Below are 7,836 nucleotides of genomic sequence, written 5' to 3' on the forward strand. Positions count from 1 at the left end.
GTTTCTGGTTAGGATAATCTTTGCAGAGTGGTTGGAAGTATCACTGGACACTACCATCCGAGACCAAGACCCTGGGGATTCATTTTTCCTGGATCTAGCTGATTTCGATCGAAGCCAGACATTAGGACTGTGCTGAAGGAAATAGGCTTTCAAGATGAGAAAGCACTTGGAAGTATGCAAATGGTGGATGCCCTTGTGCCAGATGCCTCCAACTACGAACCGAGGGCTGACTGGTCAGACCTCCTGTGCCTGCACAGTACCTGGGGATCTTATTAAAAATGTAGATTCCGATTCACTGGGTCTGGGGAGGGGCCGGTGTGCTACTTTTCTAACAAGCTCCCAGAGGAGGAAGATGTAGCCGCTCCTGGGGGGCCTCTAGCTTAGGATGGCTGCTTTGCATAAATATGAGTGGCAGCAGTCCCTAGATCTGGGTGGCTCCGGTGAGGAGCGCTCTGGAGGGCTGGGGGCCAGTGCCAGGAGGCCTCTCCAAGCTGCTCAGGCTCAGAGCAAAGCTGAGGCTGGACCACTGAAGCCACCAGACTGACACCAAAATTGCTAGGGCGAAGGTCAGGAGGCCGAGACATCTCGGTGTTGAGCAGCTGTGTAGCCACACACACCCCGCGTGTGCGTGGATGTCGCCCTGAGCCTGAGCTGTCTGTTGTCTCTCTGGATGCAGACTCTCACATCCTCCAGGGAAGACTGGTGTGTTTACACATCTGCTCCAGAGACTTTTTCTCCCTAAGAAATAAATGTATTGGGAATCAGCCTTAAATCCCCCCCCTTTTTTTCTAGATGTAGGGCAGAACTGGCGCCCGAAAATCTAATGTGTCTATTTCAGTCCTCACACCTTCAGTGAATTACTTCTGGGAACTGATAAACCCATTCATTCCCTTGTGATGTAGATAATGCTCTTCCCTCTACATTTTCTCTCTCTCTCTCAAAAAAAATATGAAGATGCTAGATTTAAAGTCTTGGAATAAAAATGAAGACATTTTTAGGAGAACTGTCTAGTGTTGTAGCCTCAGCAAGCAGGTCCGGCCCGGTTGGAGACGTACCTCCTTAACGTCTTACACCTTGTGCTGCGTCTGTCTTCTCTCTTGGGTGCTTCCCTCCTGTGTGTGTCCCACATGTGGCCCCTCTTTCCTAGAGCCAGGAGTTGAGCTAAACTGATTTAGAGGAAGTCTTCTCTGCCCAGATGCCCATTTAGTCCGCACACAGATGGCTGGTGGTTTTATGCATTTTTAATTTGCCAATAACCTTTTAGGAATGAAATGGAGCAAATGTTTATTGAGTTTATTGAGCGCCTACTAGATGGCAAGCCCTCCGCTCAGAGCTTTGTGGACATCAATTCAATTAAAACTTTTCATGAAGAAAAGAGACTGAGTCGCAGAGCAGGGTGAGACCCACGTTGGCAGACTCCAAATACCCAGCCCCTGTCCACCAGTTGCAAAAAAAAAAGAGGGGGAGTTGCTTTAGGAAAACTTCTACAAACACTGAACTGTTAGCAGAACTCCCTGAATAGTTAAGCAGAAAAACAAACAAACAAAAACCAATTCCTGGCTCACCTCGCTCACCTCCCTTGCAGGCAGGTGTTCAGTTTTAGCCAGGAGTCTCTCTCCCAGAGGTACTTGCTGCATCTCCTCCGGGGTGGCGAGGCCATTGTCTCCATTATTGGATGTGATGAGTTGGCCTTTTTGTGACTTTTGAGTCTCTTGTGTGCGCAGGCGCACACGCTGAAGGAAACTCAAAGGACCCCTGAGTGTCAGCTTATGTAAACAACTGAAATGGACACCCTAGGCAAAGGCTCATTGTCAAGGGCAAGACCTGCTGAGAGTGAGGTGCTCCTGTGCAGTGGGGACTTTGCCACCCTCTGAGCCATCTCTTAGCAGTCCCTCTCCTCCAGCTTCCCTTCCGCTGCCCGTGCTTCCTGTTTTCATGCCACCCCACCCTCCCCGGGATGCTCTCCCTCTCTGACTCCTGGGGCTGTCTGCTGTCTGCTCCCCACTCCTCCCCAACCCGTGGTCTCCCTTCTCCCCAATAGCTGTTTTGGCACATGCCGCTTCAGGTGAATGGCTCAGGGAGATGCCTCTCATTTCCTGGTTCTCTCCAGGCCTGACTCTTGGCGGGAAGAAGGCATGATTGATTTTCCCCTTAGGAAACCCATCATTTGAGCCCAAGAGTATCAACTTCCTGGCAGCCACCACAAAGACCATCCCCTCAGGAAACAAAATAAACCCTATCTCTAGAGTTTCCCTGTTTCTTTTCTTTTAAGTTCCCGGTGCAACTAGGCTGCAATTAAGAGGCAAGATCAAAGGGACTTACTGCCCCTGGGGCTGCTGGGGCCAAGGAGCTTTGGTCTCTTTAACTCTTTACTTCCCTGACTTGCTACTTCAGTTGCCCCCTGGTTGCTCAGGGCACTCCAGGACCAGGATTGGGGTTTGCTATGGGAAAACATGTTGAAATTGGTGGAAGAACTCTGCACCCCACACGGATGAAAATTAGAAGGGAATCCCAAGTAGAGAAGGAGCCAGGGATTATCATGTCTGCCCTCTACCATAGCCTGACCAAGTGTTTCTGGCTACTGCGCGTCTTCCCCTAGTGAGTGGATGAACACACCCCCATAATGTGTACAGGTCATAACACCTGATGGGGAAGTTGCTCCTCCTGCTTAAATAAAGTGTGACTCCCGCTTACCCTTATCTTCATCCTCCTTCAGGACTCTGGAGTAGCACTGAGCAGGTCAAATGTCTGAGCAGGCTAGCCCTTTCACATATTTGAGGAAGTCGGGCTTCCTCCAACAGGTCCAATATGGCGCCTCCTTTATTCAGGGTATAATCCATTTATTTATGCATCACAAGATACTTTGCTTTTCCAGCAGCTTTGGCCTATCATTGACCCATTTTGAATACTGAACCAACAATCATGGAGAAAGGGGTGGGGCTCTCCATTTTCCCTTAGCTCCACTCAGGCCTGAGCACAGAGGGGAAATTCCACAGGCAAAGGTGAAGTGGGGAGGGAGAGACATCTTCCACACCATAACAAATGCTTTAAAAATGATCTTCCATCCCAGCCATGGACTATTGCCATCTCCATTTCCCACCAATATGCTAGACATTGGCTTGCAAAATTATTCTAAGGATGATAGATGGACAGACAGTCAGAGATTTAGACGAATATAGACAGATTCGTATCTTCACATCATTTGAATAATACACTAAGGCAGTTTTCAGAGATAAAGTGCATGGTTTAGGTTTCCTTTTGTTGTTTTAGTTTTTCTGCTCAGCTAAACAGTGATGGTGTTGGCAGCAGCCCTCGGCCCTCCTGAGTTCCTTTGTGGCTCTCAGCACTGAGTCCCTAGCAGCTCAGAGATGCACTCTACCCTTGGTGGGTGCCAAGGTCACTGAAGGGACTAATTAATCCCAGCTCTAGTCAACAGCTGGCTGCACTAACCTGCTGCCTTCCTGGAGACCGAGAGACCAGGAAGGATTTTGTCCCCCAGTTCCGCCAGGCCCATTGGGCACCCTGGCCAAACAGGGAGCGCAGGAGGGCGCTGAGCTGTCACCCCACAGGGTGGCCAGGTGTTCGTCTAGGGAACGCAGGAACACAAAATGACTCCCTCACACAACTGCTCCAGATTATCGGGCGTGCATTCAGATAAGCTTTCCAACGTTTCTCAGGGAAATCTTCAGGTTGATATTTAACCTAAAGATCCCTGGGTCCCTCCCCGATGCCACTCTGCCTCTCTCTCCCTCCTCTGCTAGTTTTATTAATGTCCTATAAACCTTGCCATCCTCTACCATACTGAAAGCTTGCATTTACTGCCCGTTATCCAGCTGGCACCCTAAAGAGCATGAATCCCCCACCTCAGGGTAAAATTTATGGTGTGTAACCCAGAACACACTGGATAATTGATCAGAAAAAGTCACTGGGAGTGATAGTTTCTGGAAAGACTGACAAACCAGGAGCCCAGCATGTAGCCCTGGAGACGGCTGTCGCTTAACACCCCGTAATACTGGGCTGGGCATTAGCTCCCTCGGCCAGGTACGTGTTGGGTCTTGAGTTACTTGTTCTGCAGCTGTGCAGTTTTATTTGATGTTCTGATCTCTTCCTTACAGTTTGATAAATTCGTAGGAGAAACGCCAGCACAGCCTGGTGCTTCATCAAGCCGACAGCACAGAGCCCGCCGGCACCTGAGGGGCCCATGGAGCTGCCTTTCAGTGGTGGCCCTCTGTGGCTCTTGCCTGCCTGGACCCCAGAGCTGCTGAGACAGGGAACATCCGCACAGGAGTTAGTTTCCCAGTTTGGCAGGACCCTGCAAGTCCTGGAGTTGGGTCTGAGACACTCCATCTCACGCGCTGATTCAAAAAACAAAATCAAAAACTTATGTCCAGTACATCAGGCTCCTAGGAGCCTGTTGCTGTTAAGTAACAAGCGTCAACCTAGCCACATAGCGGCACGTCACAGGCACAGGAGCCGCCCTGCCCGGGCCCAGGCCCGGAAGGTAGGGGCGGCCATTCCATGGGTCTCTTCCTCAGAAGGGCCTGCGCTGGAACCCTTCCCGGCTCTCGGGGAAGTAGAGCTGGGACTGACTGATGTGTCCCCCCTTCCCCCGTTCCTTTATCCCCCCTCCCATTTTCAGGACTGAAAATTAGAAACACTTTTCTCCTACACACAAAATGACTCCCTCACACACTCTTTCTCCCTCTGCTGTGAAATGGCAGCTGCTGCCAGCAAAGCTTCTGGGAGGAGACGCGTGCCACCCCTTGTAGCCACAGGGGAGTCCACAGGAGCCTGGTCACCCGGGGGGAGGGGTGGGATCCGGAGGACCCCACGGGGCTCCTGGGCCCTGCAGGGATTTTATTTCTTAAACTGGGTGTGGGTTACACAGATGCGCCCATTTTGTCCAGAGCTGGACACTTAGGATCTTTTCTGTCTAGAATAAAAGGTTTTGAAGATGTGGCTGGCTGCCTTGCACTAAGGTAAGGCGAAGGAGAGCCGGTGGGAAGGTGCTCCTGCCCCCTCCCTCCCGCTCGCCCTCCCCCCCTCACCTTTCTCCGTACCTTGTGGGGGTCCAGCGGTGGGTCCCTCCGGGACCAGAGACATCAGTGATTCCAAGAATAACCAGAACCACAGCGGGGGCCCCGCAGCCATCTGGCCATCCTATCCTGGACCAATAGGACGATAATGCTCTAGACTTGAAACTTGAAAGGAGGTCATCAGTGCTAGATAAGAATGACAACGACAGTGACCATGACAAGAACAATATGAGTCACTTTACCATCCTGCACAAAATATCTCCTTTCGTTTTTTTTTTTTTTTCTCTGATATCAAGGATTGAACCCAGGGGTGCTTTACCACACTGAGCCACCCTTTTTGATATTTCATTTAGAGACAGGGTCTCCCTGAGTTGTTAGGGCCTCAATAAGTCGCGGAGGCTGGCTTTGAACTCACGATTCTCCTGCCTCAGCCTCCCACTGAGCTGCTGGGATTACAGGAGCACAGCCCGGCTTCTTCTCTATTTTTGTTTTATTCAAATTCAAGAAAGTTATGCTTCAGAAGTTTTTTTTTTCCCCCCAGATGGCAATCAAGATTAGTGGAGAGCAGGAAGTGGGAAGCACAGATGACAGTGCCCTGGGCCCTTCTGCCCTTTCTTGCCCTGTAGCCCCAGGTGCTGGTTAGTCCACTGAAGTCAAGGGAGTACAGATCTCAGAATTAAATAAGGGTAGATAAGGGGGCTGGGAGCAAGAGGCCAGATCTCTTGGGCCTTTGGTACAGCTTTGAGTCCTGGGTTCCCACGGGGTGCATGGGAGTTCCCAGGTCCCTGGGGACTTTGCATTCGAGATGGTCATGTCCAGTTCTCTGGAATTTTGTGGAGATTTAATGAAACAAAGTACCAAAAGCACTTCACCCATGGTGAAGGTCCTTTTGTCGACGGACTGAGGCTGTCCCCACTGGTGATTTAATCATGACCTGCTCTACTTAAGAAAATTTTTCTTGGCTATAGAAAAATGTGCAGAAAAAAATTACCATATGAGAGGTATAGGAAGAGGAGAAAAGTAATTCTTAATCCTCCCCACTTCCATTCCCACATGAAATTTACACTCTAGCCTGACCAACGGGACACGTAGATGAATTGGTGTGGTGAAGGTCATCCATGCCACGAGGTGTTCTTTGAATAGATGACCACCATCCAGGAGAGGCGGGGGGCTTCCGGGGGAAGATGGCACCAGCCGTGGGCCTTGATGTGGTCTTGGTGTGGCAATGCATGCACCCACACGGCTTCTCTGGAGCAGGAGGTGATGTCAAGGGAGCATGTGGTATGGACTAAGTTGTGTGTTGCCACTGAAGGCCACAGCATGGATTTCCAGCCTCGTGTGGCATGCAGCAGACAGCACCTCGTGTTTGTGTGCAGGTGAGAGATGGTCAGACATGCTTTAGGGAGATCTGTCTGTGAGCGGTTTAGACCTGAGAATTGCAGACACTGGTAAGCCGTGACGAGGTGATGAGAATCAGGTGGGAGGTGACCTGTCCACATAGGGGGTGACTAAGAGCACGGGCAGGACTTGTCGAGGCCAAGGGAAAGGGAGCCAACCAGAGAGGACCTGGAGACACATACTTAGGGACCAGTGCTAGTGACAAGAACACACAGCAGGACAGGGGAGGGCCATGAGGCGCCCGGTCATTAGACTCTATGGCGTGCAGAGCTGGAGATGGAGTTGGGGTTGACCCAGAGAGGACTGATCTCTAAAATCATAAAAGGAGTGGAGATGGCTAAGGAAGCAAATGTAATTCAGAAAATGGCTGATGACAGGCCTCATCAAAGGCTTACATCAAAGGGGATTTCCTAGGCACTCCACTGGCCTAAAAATCCAAGGTGACAACGTTTCAGAGCAAGCACCTTGGAACAAGTGTCTCAGCCTCAGGATCTCTCTCAGTGCCTTTGGGCTGTGATGCGAGATTGTGCTACTCATGATGTCCTAGATGAGGTTTCACAGCCAGGTGATAAGGGACAATAATGTGAGAACCTAAAACGTCAATAAAGGTAGGGACTGGGCCTTCAGCCATGATGTGTGGAAGCTAGGGTGACACCCCAACCTCTGGGAGAACGCTTCGAAGAGTGGCGAGTGGAACTGCCGGGTACCAGAGAGCAGAAAGCAAAACGCTTAGAAGGGAGTGTGGGATATTTAGGGCAGTCCAAGGAGACAAGATGGTGAGAAGACAAGAAGCAGGCTAAGGTCATTTAGGTTCCAGGGGAGTGTGAGTGGGGCTGGCAGATGGCACCTGGTGCAGCTTTGAGCTTGTGGGACCCATTGGGAATGGATGGGCTGGAGCCATGGGGAAGAAATGGTTTTTGGAAATTTTGTAGGAAAAGGTTTGATTCTCTTACAACAGGAAAGGTGAAAACCTTAGATAAATTTGTGGCAAGGTGGCAAGTTGAGGTGCAAAGGCTTCCCTGGAGAGGCTCCCAGGGGCCCCTGCCTTGAATCTGTGCTATTCAGAATAACCGTGGTGGGGAGGGGCCTTAGCCTGCCTTCATCCCTATTACTAATTAAAGACGAGCTTTGCATCATTACAGGCTTAACTATAAATACAGCCCTTGCCGCTGCTTTCTAAAGTGCTACAATATTATTTGTTGTACTTGGGTTATCTTATTATTTTCCCTAGCTTTTTGCTTCATTCCACTGGGTTTCAACAAAAGATCCTTCATAAGCCTAGCTCTCTTCCCTTAATTAATAGAATCTACCACTGTGGATGCTACATGTGGAATATTTTAAGAGTCTCCTATTGCAGCAGTCCTCATGGACTAAACTTGGGCCAATGTCTGGAAAGTAGTAG

General features: G+C 50.2%; 1 protein-coding gene across 11 annotated transcripts in view; it reads left to right on the forward strand.

The window, feature by feature from the left end:
* The window catches only part of Mbnl2 (muscleblind like splicing regulator 2), a 150,420-nt gene that overhangs the window by 8,368 nt on the left and 134,216 nt on the right, over positions 1 to 7,836 (forward strand). The window lies entirely within an intron of this gene.

This window comes from Ictidomys tridecemlineatus, chromosome 6 (assembly GCF_052094955.1).
Source record: "Ictidomys tridecemlineatus isolate mIctTri1 chromosome 6, mIctTri1.hap1, whole genome shotgun sequence".
NCBI classification, from domain to species: Eukaryota; Metazoa; Chordata; class Mammalia; order Rodentia; family Sciuridae; genus Ictidomys; species Ictidomys tridecemlineatus.